At 37.5% G+C, this 14,321-nt stretch overlaps 1 protein-coding gene across 1 annotated transcript in view; it reads left to right on the top strand.

The window, feature by feature from the left end:
* TRPC4 (transient receptor potential cation channel subfamily C member 4) overlaps positions 1 to 14,321 on the top strand; it is a 268,137-nt gene that overhangs the window by 246,363 nt on the left and 7,453 nt on the right. The gene's annotated exons all lie outside the window — the stretch shown is intronic.

Genomic DNA, 14,321 nt, shown 5'->3' with positions numbered 1-14,321 from the left:
ACGTGATGGGAGAGAGATCTCCCCGCCCTCGAGATGGTCCCGGATCTGGGCACACTATTGTTATCTAACAGCACGGTATTGAGATGCAAACTGTGTGGCTGAAGGTTAAGTAGGATTGAGGAAGCCTGAAAGCTCTCTTAGCACGTGAGGAGCCAAGAGGACAGTAGGCTCCGCTTTCTTCTTTCCTCTCTCCCCTCCCCCTCTCTCCCCGCTTGTACTTCTACTTCCAATCCCTTAAGATCCTAGCCTCCTTAGGAAATCTCCCCCTCTTCCTCCTAAGGAAGACCTCCCTGCACTTGTAACTAGACCCTGAAATAAAGCTCAACCCTTGTTCAACTCTGGAACGTCCTTTCTCTCATATGAGCATCCGGTTTTGGCCAACCAAAGACCTCGGAGGTGAGGTAAGAAGACTCGGGTAGCCCACACAGGCCTCTAGGCCTGGCACTTACCCTCACTAGGTTGTCTCCTGGTTAAATACTGCTGTGTTTCCCCTCATGGATGCTCACATGGCAAAATCTTGAGGCTTCAATCAAACAGACAGATGATGACCAACATGTTCACCATACTCTGTATACTCTTAAGGTTTTCAATATCCAGCCTCTAGGAGGGTGGAGACAAGATGGTGGAGAAAAGGCAACCACTCATCTAAGCTCTTACCAAAATCCTTTCAAATAACCTTAAATAATGCCATAAAGCATCCTGGAGCAGCAGAACCCACAGAAGAATGAGTTGAAATGATTCTCCAGTGAAAGACAATTTAGAAGGTCAGTAGGAAAGTTCTGTCACACGTGGGTAAGAGTGGAGCACAGTCCAGCACAGGACTTACTAGTATAGACCCAGCAAGAGTCAATCAAGAGCAGGCCTTTGGAGTCACTGAATCAGCAACTTCAGTAGCTGCTCCTGTAACTCTCAGCCCACATATGATAAGGGGTAAAACAACTAGTCAGAAGATTACAGGGATCTTTTCGCTAGCACTGTGGCAGTAGTCTGTTGCTTTGCCCATATTTGAATCTGAGTCGCAGTCCTGAGTGTCAGTCACAGGGGAGGAGGAGCATTAGCACACCAAACCTTGTAGTCAAAATGAAGCAGGGATCCTCCTCACAGTTTTGGGGAAGAAAAGACTGCTTGTGGTCATTCACAGAGTAGAGCACAGTCAAGGAGAAGAGTAAACACTCTTTTTAAATCATACCACTATGGAAGAATTGAAAACTTGCAAGTCCCTATGAATATTTCAGAAAACAGCTGAACAAGCCCCCTGAAGCTTGGGACAGTGTATCATTTCCCCTGGAAGCAGAATCATACTTTAACAAAAACTTAAAAGTCAAGTAATACCCTAGGAAAATGAACAGATGATGGGGGGAAAAGCATCCAAAGCTTCCAAGAAAAATATGAATTGGCCTCAGCCTATGAAAATCAAGTGAAAGAGGTAGAGGAAAAAATGGGAAAAGGAATGAGAGTGATAGAAGAAAATCTTGGGAAAAAAGGTGTAAATAGCTTGGTAAAGGAGATACAAAAAATACTGAAGAAAATAACACCTTAATAAACAGATTGTGCCAAATGGTGAAAGAGGTACAAAAAGTCAAAGAGGAGTAGAATATGTTAAAAAGCAGAACTGGCCAAACGAAAAAAAATATATAGAAAAATTAACTGAAAAGAAGAACTCCCTAAAAAGTAGACTTGGCCAAATGGAAAAGAAGGTACAAAAGCTCACTAAAGAAAATAATTGCTTAAAAATTAGAATGGAGCAAATGGAAGCTAATGACTTTTTAAGATGTCAAGAAACAACAAAACAAAATCAGAAGAATGGAAAAAATAATAGAAGACAATGTGAAATAATGGAAAAAAAACAACTGACCTAGAAAAAAATCCAGGAGAGATAACTTAAAAAATTATTGGACTACTGAAACACTATGATCAAAAAAAGAGTCTAGAAATCATCTTTCAAGAAATTATGAAGCAAAACTTCCCTGAAATTCTAGAACCAAAGGGTAAAATAGAAATTAAAAGTATCCACTGATCACCTCTTGAAAGAGATTCCAAAATGAAAACTCTGGAGAATATTATAGACAGATTCTAGAGCTTCCAGGTCAGGAAAAAAAATATTGCAATGAGTCAGAAAGAAACAATTCAAGTATCATGGAGCCAAAGTCAAGATAACCCAAGATTTAGCAGTTTCTACATTAAAGAACTGGAGAGCTTGGAATGTGATATTCTGGATGACAAAAGAGCTAGTATTACCACAAAGAATCACTTACCCAGCAAAACTGAGTCAAATACTTAAGGGGAAGCATGGGCATTCCATGAAATAGAGAACTTTCAAGCATTCCTGATGAGATGACTACAGCTAAAAAGAAATTTTGACTTTCAAATACAAGACTCGAGAGAAGTATAAAAAGGCAAACGGGAAAGGAAAATCATAAGGGACTTGATAAGGTTAAACTGTTCACATTCTGACGTGGAAAGATGGCATTTGCAAATCATAAGGTCATTCTCATCATTAGAGCAGTTGGAAGGAGTATATATAGACAGAGGGCACATGTGTGAGTTGAATATGAAGGGATGATATCCAAAAAAATAAAATTAGGGGGTGATAGAGGAATGTTCTGGGGGAAATTGAAAGGGATAAGTAGAATGGGATAAATTATTTCCCATAAAAGAAGCAAACAAAAGCTTTTACAAGAGAGGCAAAGGGAGGAACATGAGGGGGAGTGAGTGAACCTTACTCTCATCAGAAGTGGCTCAAAGAGGGAATAACATAAACACTCAATTAAGTATTAAAATCTACCTCATCATAAAGGAAAAGTGGGAAGGGAAGGGAATAAGAGAAGGGGGAGGTCCTAATAGAAGTGAGGGTGGATTGGGGAAGGAAATAGTAAGAAGGAAAACACTTTTGAAGATGGACAGGATGAAAGGAGAGAGAGGATAGAATAGACAGGAGGACTAGGACAGAATAAATTTAAAATATAAACAAAGCACTTACAGACTATTTTTAGTGAGGTTTTATAAAGCCTTCCTTGACATCCCCCAGTTGTTACTACACCCTACCAAAAATAGTCTGTTAGTGCTTTTTTATACTTTAAATTTAATTCTGCCCATGTTGTATGACACAGAGAGATGTAAGTTCCTTGAGGACAGGAACTGTTTTGATTTTAAATATGCTACAACATTGATCATAGTACTACATATGTGTGTGTCTGTGTGTGTGTGTATATGTATATACACACACACACACAGACACACAAAAAGACAGACAGACATGTATATATGTGTATATATGTGTATGTGTGTGTGTCCATAATGTTCATTCTTTTTCAGTTGTGTCTGACTCTTTGTGACCCCATTTAGGATTTAATTGTCAAAGATACTATAGTGGCTTGCCTCATTTTTCAGAGGAGGGAACTGAGGCAAACAAAGTTAAGTGACTTGTTCATGGTTACACAGCTAGTAAATGTCTGAGGCAAGATTTGAACTCAAGAAGATGAGTCTTACTGATGCCAAGCCTGGCACTCTACTACGCTACCTAGCTGCCTTTACATATAGTAGGTGCTTAATGTTTGTTGAATTGATTTGAATTCCTAAAATTTGGTGCATTGAGCTAAACACAATGGCTTCGATGGGATCTGACCAGAGCTGAGTATCTAGGGACTATCACTTTTCTATTTATAGTAGTTTTTCTTGGCTGTCATGTCAAAAAGATCTTAGCTTAGAAAGGCCAAGTTCCGCCAATGTATCCTGCATGATCTCCAGTTGTCCTGATCCATATCTGGCCACTGGACTCAGATGTCTCCCGAGGGGAAAGTGAGGCTAGTGACTTTGCACAGCCTTCCCTCACTTAAATACAGTTTGCTTTCATGTCATGGCATTACCTCCCTGATGTCATGGCATCAACTCCCTGATGTCATGGTCCTCTGAGAACAAAGGGCAAATAGCAGCAAGAATCCACTAAATTTCTTAGATATTTTTGCACGTAAACTGGTTAGCAGCTACCCTTGTAGTCATAAAGTAGTTTTGTTTTGTATTGAACTCAAACATTGGATTTTATATTTATTCCAATTAAATTACTTCTTATTAGATTTGGTCTGATAGTAGATATTTTAGCTTTCCATTCCTTTTTTTCTTCTTCATATTTGATAAGTATGTCATCTATTCTTTTTTCGAAGTCACTAAAATCATAATATTTGCCAACACAGAACAGAAGGCACAACTTTGAGAAACAATTAAATATTTTCTTACAAGCTGATAGCAAACAATTCATATCTACTTAGTCTGGCTTTTAAATAAATTCTTAGTTCTCTTGATTGCCCTATTATCTAGCACAGGTCTCTTCATTCTGTTTTGTTTTGTTTTGTTTTTTTTAGATAGTATAATTTGATTAAAAGATTTACTAGAATTTTGGCAAAACTTTATCTACAAAGTTCCCCTGTTCAACATGTATAACTGTGTCAACAAGAAGGGAAAGGGAGTCAAAAGGGAATGAAGTTCATCTATTTTTATGAAATGGACCAATAACTGAAATCAAGCTGATCTTCTTATAGTCTGTGGATTCCATTATCCTGCCATACATGAAAATTTCTACATTTGCTTTCAAATGAACAATAATAGCTGATTCAATTCATTGATCCTTTCAAAGATCCATGACTGGCTCAGTAATCACATCTCCCCATTCTTCCCCTAAGGAAACTCACTGATGTATCTCTTCTCACTTCACCAGCATTTCACCGTCATAGCAAACACTTTCATTTTGCTAACTTCCTTTCCCCTTTATTGTTTCTGATTATATTTGGGCTCTCTTTTCTTTCTTCTCAGGACTTTCTCATTTTTTATTATTCCATTTCCTCAACTCACCCTCTTCCCCTTTCTCCTACTATCCTTCTCACCATGGTCCTGTTTTTATCTTCCCCTACTTTCCTCTCCCTTATACTCCTTATTCTTTCTATATTCCTCTACCCCTTCTCTTTATTTCTCTGTTCCTTCTCTCTTTATTTCTTCTTTTTTTCTCCCCACCTCTCCATTTTCTTTCTTTCCATATCCTCCTTTCTCACAATAAGCTCCCTGATAACAGACCTTAGAACATCTTTGGAAGACTCTTCCATACCTAAAACAAAAATGCTAGGAATTCCCACAGGGAACCTAGGGACCTAGATCTAATATACTAGCTACCTCAACTGCTTTGGGAAGGTCACTTCTTTCCTTGTGTCTCATGTCTCTCTTTTATGAAAAAGGCACAATCTCATCTACCTGCTAATCTCCTCTATACCAAGTTTTCTGAGTATCAGTAAGTTAACAATATTTATCCAACACTTTGAGCACAACAGAAAAACTTATCAGACAAACAAGATTAATTTAGTTTAGTGTTGGGAAATAGCTTTAGGTTTTTAATTTTTTTTTGTCTTAAGCTGTTTTATGACTCCTGGCTAGACTTTCTTTTGACATAGTAAATCATCATTTTCAATCTATACCTCTATACATTGATAAATACTATCAATACCTGACTTTCTTTTTCTAAATAAGAGCTCATTAATTTTTCAATACTTGGTTGACAATATTAATTTAATGGCTGAATTTGAATGGGCACCTTATAGTTTGGAGAGTTAGCTAGAGGACCTTTGTCCACTTTCTATTTCCCTCAATCATGGATAGCATTTTAAGGGTGGAGGTTGCTAAATAAACATGAATATATTCCATGTTTTCTCCCAAGGTCAGATTTCAATGCATCTTGACTTCACCATTCTTCTCTTTATCAGCTAATTCTATCACTATCTACAGGAAAAGTAACTTCAGAGTCAAATGGTTACTTTGTCCTTTCTTAACTATTAAATGACATTTTTTTAAGAAAGTACAGGTTGAAAAGAAGAGAGAGGGAAGCAAGCTGAACAAGAAAACAGACTGTTGAGTAAGAAAAGTTGGAGAAGGAAAACAAGGATAAGGAAAGTATAAACTGAAAGTACCAAAGGAAATATAATCAACTTTAAATTATACGTGTTAGTGAAGACAAGGTGTAGTGCATATAATCTAGGATTATAGATAATATAATTAACTTTTGTTTGATTCTTAAAGGTAATTTTAAAAAATGACTTACAATTGAACATAGAGTTCTATGAATATGAGGTCAGCCCTGGACAAAACTATAAAGAATAGCGTTGATTGAGACACTAACATGCCCTCCTACCTTTCCTTCTTATTCCTTTGTCCTTCTTCTAGATGTCCTGTCCTTATATCTTCATATCTAGTCCTACCCCTTCTTAACACTCTAAAATTTGATTCCCCCACCCAGTCTGGCACTTTGTGGGGCTCTCCAGTGGTCTCTTTGACCAAATTCTGAAAAGAAAACTAATAAGACAATTTTTGATAAAATGCTAATGACTGACAATTTTAAAATATGTTACTTTTCATAGATGTCTTACAATTTAAAATTTTATTCATGGAGACTCTCAGGACAGTCTATTATGTTCATCACATTTGCAAGAACTCAAAACTGTAAGGATATGATTGAGATCCAAAAAGATACTGAACAGCCTAGAATGCTGAATTGGATCTAATAAGAGTAAATATTGTTTAGGTTCAAAAAAATTAATTTCCCCAGTGAAACATGAGCAAGAGAGTGATGTGTAAATAAAATCTTTACTTATATATTAACACACTATGGCAGGTGGGTTATGTCAATAAGAACTTGAAACGAAGGTTTGCTACTGGCTGCATATACTGTCACTCCTTAATCCAAAATTATTTACATTTTATTTGGAAAGAAATTATGCATATTTCCAGTATCTTATGAATTCACTTGAAACTAATTAAAACTACATCAAGTCAACTAAGAAATTCAGATTCCTCATCTTCCCCCAGTCCTCAACTCTTGCTTAATCCCTACCAAATACTATTCAAATTTATATTTGCTCCTCCCCAGAAGACCTCTCCAGACCTACATAAAAGAAACAACATAAACAGAGTTGTTCTCTAAAATTTTTGATTTATAAAATAGACTTTCAGACATAGACAAGCAACTGTTTTGTCTCCCTCAATCTTTTCTTCTCCAAATTCATAGTGTCACAGATTTAGGACCGACTGACCATCAAGGGCAGACTTTTTACCATATTTCTTTTCAAAGGACAAAAAAAAAATTTTCTCTCCCTTAGACTCCCACTCTCAGTACAGAAAATAAAAGAAAAGCAACCATTATTTATAGTCAGGCAAAATTAATTCCTTCAATATCCATGTCCAAATGATATCTCATTCTGCACTCTGAGTCCCTTATCTGCTTCTCTGCTAAGAGACATGGAACATGCTTCATCATTAGTCCTTTGGAATTATGGCTGGTCATTGGATTAATGAAAGTTATGAAGGCTTTCAAATTTATTTGCTGTGGTACTGTTATGGTACAAATTATTTTTCTACTTCTACTCAGTTTATCCTGTCAGTTCATACAAGTCTTCCTAAGTTTCACTGAAACCTTCCCTTTGGTCATTTAGTATTTATATACCATAATTTGTGTTGCATTCTTACATCATGATTTGTTCAACGATTCCCCAGTTTATGGGCACCACCCTTAGTTTGAAGGTCTTTGCTGTTATAAAATTAAAAATATATATATTTTCTTATGTATATAGGTCCTTTTTCCTCTTTTTTTGATATTTTTGGCAACCCCCTTTATTTTGCAAATGCACAAAATGAGGCAAAAAATAGTTAAATCAATTAAATGACTTTAATTCATTTAATTTTTCTATTTGTCTCATCCATGCTCTTCAACCTGATGTAAAAAAAAAATTGCAGGATTTGAACTTGACTTTTTGACCCCAAGTCTAGTGCTTTATTTCACTATGCCAGGTCCTACCAGTATTTCCTTTTTGGACAAGTTTACTATTTCAGTAGAAGAAGGGAATGCTGTTCCAAGGGAATTCTTTAAGTTTTCATAATGTACTTTATGTCTCTCATGCTATTTTCCTAGGGGTAAGTGGTGAGATAGTGACTTCCATAGGCTAGTGATGGTGTAAACCCTTCCCTAACAATCAGAGTGAAATGGACTGCCTCAGAAAGTGGTGGGTTTCCCTTCACTGGCAGTCTTCAAGCAAGGGCTAGATGTCTACTTGTCAGGCATGTTGGGGGGGGGGTGTCTTCTTGTTCGTGTGGATCCCTGAGGTCCCTTCCAACATATCTTCCATATTTCTATTTCTTGGATTTCATCTAAGATATGTGGTGACCCAAATCTTGGCTCCAAGATTTGCCTTGTTCCTGATTTCTGCACTACTAGGTAGTCTGCCTACTATCTGGTACAGCAGCCCTGTCAATCAGCATTCATCCTGACTTGACTGGGCAGGATTCTAGGGTCACCCTGAAGTCATTTCTTCTGCCTTCTATATTTGCAGTGACCTGACTTCCAGTGACCATTCCTCTACCTCTCTTACTGTCGCTTATTCACTTAAATGCCTAGCAAAGAGTTTAAGCCATAGTGGACCTCAATTCAAAATTGGTAATTTGGCTGTACTCCACAATGTGATTATTAGAGTGCTTATCCTTCCATTTATGGGTCACAGCTGATGCTGTTGAAAGTGTACCTGCCTATTTGCAGTTTGGCCTTCCTTTACAATCAGAGAGACTTCACATGTTTTCAAGATGAAAGAATCACTTAACCTCAGACTCTTTATTGAATGAAATGGTTGTCAGACAGTGCAAGCCCATTATGCAGAATGGTTTCCCATCCAACAGTGATGAACTCCCCACTGAAGGAGATTGTTATTAGGACCTGCTGTAAAGAACTAGGGGCAATAAACCCATTATAATGTGTGGCTAATTATAACTCTTTATTCTCAGCTTCTGTTAGTCAACTCTTCTTTTTAAAATCTCAGAGAACTGAATAGAGTATTTTTACCTTGCCTGTTTGAAAAAAAAATAAACCTTTGTTAGCGTTCATCGTTCTTAGGTTTTTCTTTCCTTACAGAACCTAGAGACATCCCGTATCTATTTGTTCAAAGAAATAAAGTGTTCACGTTCTTATTAACCTAAAGGTCATGCTTTGTGGGAGAGAATCTTTAATTAGAGTATGCCACTTCAGAACATTAATGCTTTTGGCCAAAGGTCACAACCATAAAACACAGCCTGTCTAATTTTTCGATTAAGATACAAGATACTATTTTAATTTCTTTAGTTTTACAACAGTGCTATCCATTATACAGCTTTGACAACAGAGAGCCAAGAGTCTAAGTTTGATCTTCAAATGGAACTAATGAGTTCATTTTGCTGTTTGGCCCCAGGCTGCATGCCCACATCTGTCTAGCCACTTCACAGACAGATGTGCATTGTTTTGTTTCTAGGGGACTAGAGATGGTGGATATAAATGCCTCGTTTCTTATGGCGGTGGGGGCCACAGGGGAGTACAGTACATCGCCATTAGATTTTGAATCAATTCAATTTATGAAAACTTTATTAAGACATATAATTTCCAAAGAGGCAATGTAATATAGTGAACGGAGAGCCAAAGTCTTAACAAGGAAGATCTGGGTTCATGCTCTACCTCTGATGCATACTGGCTATGTAATACTGAGCAGTCATTTAATTTCTCACAGTTCTAGGCAGCTCTGTGAAATTGATCATAAGCAGCAGAGAACGTGCAGATCTGCTTTATAGAGAAGGGCTCTCCTCATCTGAGACTTGCCTATAGCACTGAAATCACAGAACCGGACAGGTTTCTTTTTAAGAGCCTACTTTGAACAAAGCATTATCTTAAGTTTTGGAGATACAAAGTCAACAAATAAACAAATAAATAAAGGAGTGGATAATTGATTGATTCACTGACTGATGGATGAAGAGTCCCAGCTCTCAAATTTTGGTATTACAATGAGGACTTATTCAAAATCATTGCCTCTTCTACTTCATGACCTCCACTGATTACAGTTGTAAGATCAGGAAATGGGAGAAGAATTCAAGGCAATCACTTTCCTGTTAAACTTCTTTACTCCCTGATTCACATGGTCTTTGTGCAAGGTACATCCCATTCTGTCCCCACCCCACAGGGTCCTCTCTTAACAGTTAGAAAGGACCTAAGAGGCTTCCTCTTCTATTTCCACAGTTTATAGTTTATTTGGTTAAAGAAAAGTTTCTGTATTTCATATGCAAAGTGTCCTAAATACTCAGCTTGACAATGCTAAATCTGGTCATTTTATTGAGTGTCATTTCTCTAAGTTGGAACACCGTCCAATGGATGGCAATATGTAGATTTTTACCAAATAATATACAAAAGAATAAAGCTGGAGAATTCTTGTAGCATGTCTATAACCCTGGCCCCTTTCCCATTATATTTTCTTTTTTTTTTTCATTGCTTCATTTGAAAAGCAGAACATTGCAGGTTGCCTCCCTTGAGAAATACAGAAAAGAATGAAAAAGTCCAAGGCCTTCACCAGTTCCTAAGAACAACAGTAGACCAAAACTGGAAAGGAAATGAGAGAGAACTACGCTAAAATTGACTGCAGGGTACCAGCTGCATGAAGTGAGGCTGACATTCTGTAGAGTGGAGCTGCAGACAACCAGAGATAGTGAGAAAGAGAAAATGTCACAAAATATTCCTCCACTCCATAGTGATCAAGCTCTACCTTCTCTCAAGCAACTTGACACTTTTATCAAAACACTAGCTCATACCACAGCATCCCATGTTTCTGGACTGCTCATCTCCACAAAGGGCAGAGGTTCCCTTTGGCATTAGTGCTGAGATTTAGATTCCTGTCTTTTCTGCTCCCAGATAATCAAGATGAAGTTACAAGGCATTTACATTCATTTTCTTGCATTCGTTCATTCATAGAGCTATGAGTCGTGCCCAAATAGGGTGCCCTTTCTCTTTAAGAATGAGACTGTCAGGACCATTTTGTACACAATCCTTTAATTAACATGCCATCTGGGCAGCCATTCAAGAAGCATTTATTAAGTGTCTACTATTTGGTAGCACAGAGAATAGATTGCAGGGCCTGTATTCAAGAAGATCCAAGTTTAAATCCAGTTTAAGAAATTTGTGACCCTGAGCAAATCACTTAACCTCTGTTTGCCTTGGTTTCCTCTTTTGTAAAATGGGGATAATAACTGTACCTACCTACTAGAGTTGTTGTGAGGATAAATGAGACAACATGGGACATAGTAAGCAATACATAAATGAGTTTTTATGATTATGATTACATATAATGCATTATGCTAGGTGATGAGTACACAAAGATAAAAATAAGACTATCCCTGTCCTCAAGGAATTTAACACTTGACTCTGTGGGATACAACATCACAAAAATTAATCTAACCAAGAGAAAAAATTGGGGAACGAGTCAGTTTTGACAATTAGAGGGATCAAGGAAGATTTTACAGAGACTGTGACAGCTGAGTTCAGCCTAGAAGGAGAACAAAGATTCTGAAAATCAAAGATGAAAAAGGAATTAATTCCAGGAGCAAGAATGAGAAGAGATAAGAGTATTGAGCTTAGCAAAGTGGTTCCTAGTCCAGAAAACATCCTTAACTGTAGCTTGTATGTGTAGCCTCAGTACTTAGCATAGTGCCTGTTTATATATTAAACACAATAAATGCTTGTTGACTGGCTGACTAGCAAAGAAGAAACATTATAATAAGAAACAATAAAGCAATAACTGACTTCATTAATAGAATCCACATGACAAGAACACTGAACAATTTAAATTTGGGAAATGTTCATGTTTTGTTCCTCAGCTTGGTTCAGTGGATAGAGCACCGGATTTATAGCTAGGAAAACCTACCTTCAAATCTTCCTTCTGACATTTGCTAGCTGTGTGACTCTAAGAAAGTTATTTGTTCTCTCTTAGTCTCAGTTTCTTAATTTATAAAATAGGGATAATACTACCACCTATTGCACATGTATAATAATAGCTAATAATGATATTGATAATAGCTACTGTAGTCAGCCAGTCAACAAGCATTTATTGTGTTTAATATATAAACAGGCACTATGCTAAGTACTGAGGCTACACATACAAGCAAAAAAGCAATGAAGCTACTTCAGGGAGCTTACTGGAGGAGGACGACACAACAGAATGAAGCTGTGAAGGGACTGGAGAGGGGAGGGAGTGGTCAAATCCAGAGAATCAAGGCCCTTCCTGGGTGCTTCCCCAAATGGAGATTCCTGGAAGAACTCCCCCACGGGAGAAGCCCACAAGAGCTGAGGCATGTTCTTTAAGTTCATAGAACATGGCCAATTAATGATGCAAGACTGGAATTCAGGGGAGAAGTTAAAACTGGGAAAGTAGACCTGGGAATCATTAGCATTGAGATAAGTGGGAACACTAAGCAAGAATATAGAGGAAAGAAGAGAAGAGGGATAAGGTCTGAGTCAGGGGAAATATTTATGATGAGTGGGAATGATATTCATGAAATCCAGGCAAGACTGAGAAGGAGCAGCCAGATAGGTAGGACAACCAGGAAAACTTAGTGTCATGAAAACCTAGAAAGAAATTGGTATCTAGGAAAAGAAGGTCACTAAGAGTGTTAGAGACTGCAGAGAAGACTGAGAAGGGGCATTGGACAGAGGGCCCATGTCATTCATCCCTGCAAAATGCTATGAAACATCGTTTACTTTAGTTTTAATGTCTTCAGCCTTCATAAGTATCATATGAACACTTGCTGGAAGTGTCTAATATCAATAGCCCAAGGACCTCTTATCACTCTATTTTACTGGCTTATTACCTCCATTTAATGTTCTTAATAGGTGTAGTTAACCTTTTCTCTGTGTCATGGGCCCCTTTGGCAGTCTGGTGAAGCCTATGGATCTCTTCTCATAATAATGTCTGTTACCTACATTCAGAATTGAAGAAAGTTCTAATTTTTCATGAAGGTTTAGTGAAAATAAGAATATCACTTTTTTCCTCTCCATATGAATTTGTAGACCCTTTGGCAGTCTGTGGATAATAGATTATAAAGTCCTGATCTAGACTGACCATCAGCATTTCCTTACATAAGTGGCCTTGACCAGGCCCTTTGGACATAAAGGTGAAGAAAACTGCTTCAGCAGCCAATATGAATAGTTATAAGGTTAGGGTAGAAATCATTTTAAAATGCCATGGTAAATATGGCTTTTCATAAGAAGCAGATAAAATCTGCTTTAATATTTAAAAGGCTATTTTGAAGTGTAAATAGAATGTTTTTAAAATATGTCTGAGACTTCAACCATTCTTATTATCCTTCTCTCATTCACATTACTCATAAATGGCAGTAAATCCCCCATTTTTTATGTCATAATAAAACCTTAACTAGGAATTTTTATATGGGTCAAAATAGTGGAAGAGAAGGGGCATCAGCAACACAAGGGCAGTCTGACATTGGTTTACAGACAGGAGGGGTGGGTTGCTAGAGAATCAAGCCTTTTCCCATCTCTACTGTTCAGATGGGGATGAAGGTGTCATGCTGAATGGGGGAGGGACCATAAAATGAGAAGGGATGGCAGAGAACCTAAAGGGTCTCAAGGAGTTGCATAAGAGGCAGACCCCTAATGATTGGCACTCTAGGCCACAGCTTTGGTGGTTTTGTGCTCTGCTGAAAGTATATATTAGGGATCCTCTGTAAATCCTCTACTTTTCAGAAGTCTTCTTAAGTCAGGCTTAACCTATTTTTTTCTCTAGGATATCCCATTTCCTCTGTATTTTTAAAAATTATTTAGGAAACAGTAAGATGGGTCAACGTATTGAGTGTTGGACTTGGAGTGAGAAAGACCTTTGTTCACATCCTGCTTCAGACACTTAGTAGATGGTGATCCTGAGCAAGTCACTAAACCTCTCTCACCCTCAAGTTTCTCATCTGTCAAAGTAGGGGTCATAGAACCTACTTTGCACAGCTGTTGTGAGGTTCAAATGAGTTGACACATGTAAAATATTTACCAAATCTTAAAGTGTCATATAAATGTTAGACATGATGATGATGATGATGATGGCTAGAGATTAGCTCCTCGTTATAAAGTGACTTATGCTGATTATTGATTAGCAATGCTGATTAGTAAATTTTGGTATAGAAGTACCTATTTAGACTAGGCAGTTTCAAGAATTTCATCTTTAAAAAGAGAACTGATTGGGTTCTATAGAGACCACCATGCAATATGCCTAACTATTCTAATCCAATTAACAGGAATGCCTACTAAGTATAACCAGGCATTTGGGTCTTGAATAAAGATGAATCAGTATTGGAAAGTCAAGCATATGGACTATATGAGCCAACTGTACTCATTTTCTCCGGGTATTGCATAATTGAATAATATTGGATCAGGAATTAGGACACGTAGGTTTTTGTTCTGCCTTTGTCATTCACATGCTATGGTGACATTGAGTACATTATTTCAG

The sequence above is a fragment of the Notamacropus eugenii genome, chromosome 5 (assembly GCF_028372415.1).
Source record: "Notamacropus eugenii isolate mMacEug1 chromosome 5, mMacEug1.pri_v2, whole genome shotgun sequence".
Classification (NCBI taxonomy): domain Eukaryota; kingdom Metazoa; phylum Chordata; class Mammalia; order Diprotodontia; family Macropodidae; genus Notamacropus; species Notamacropus eugenii.
Note: the sequence above shows the minus strand (reverse complement) of the source record. Positions and strands in the feature narration are given on the sequence as shown.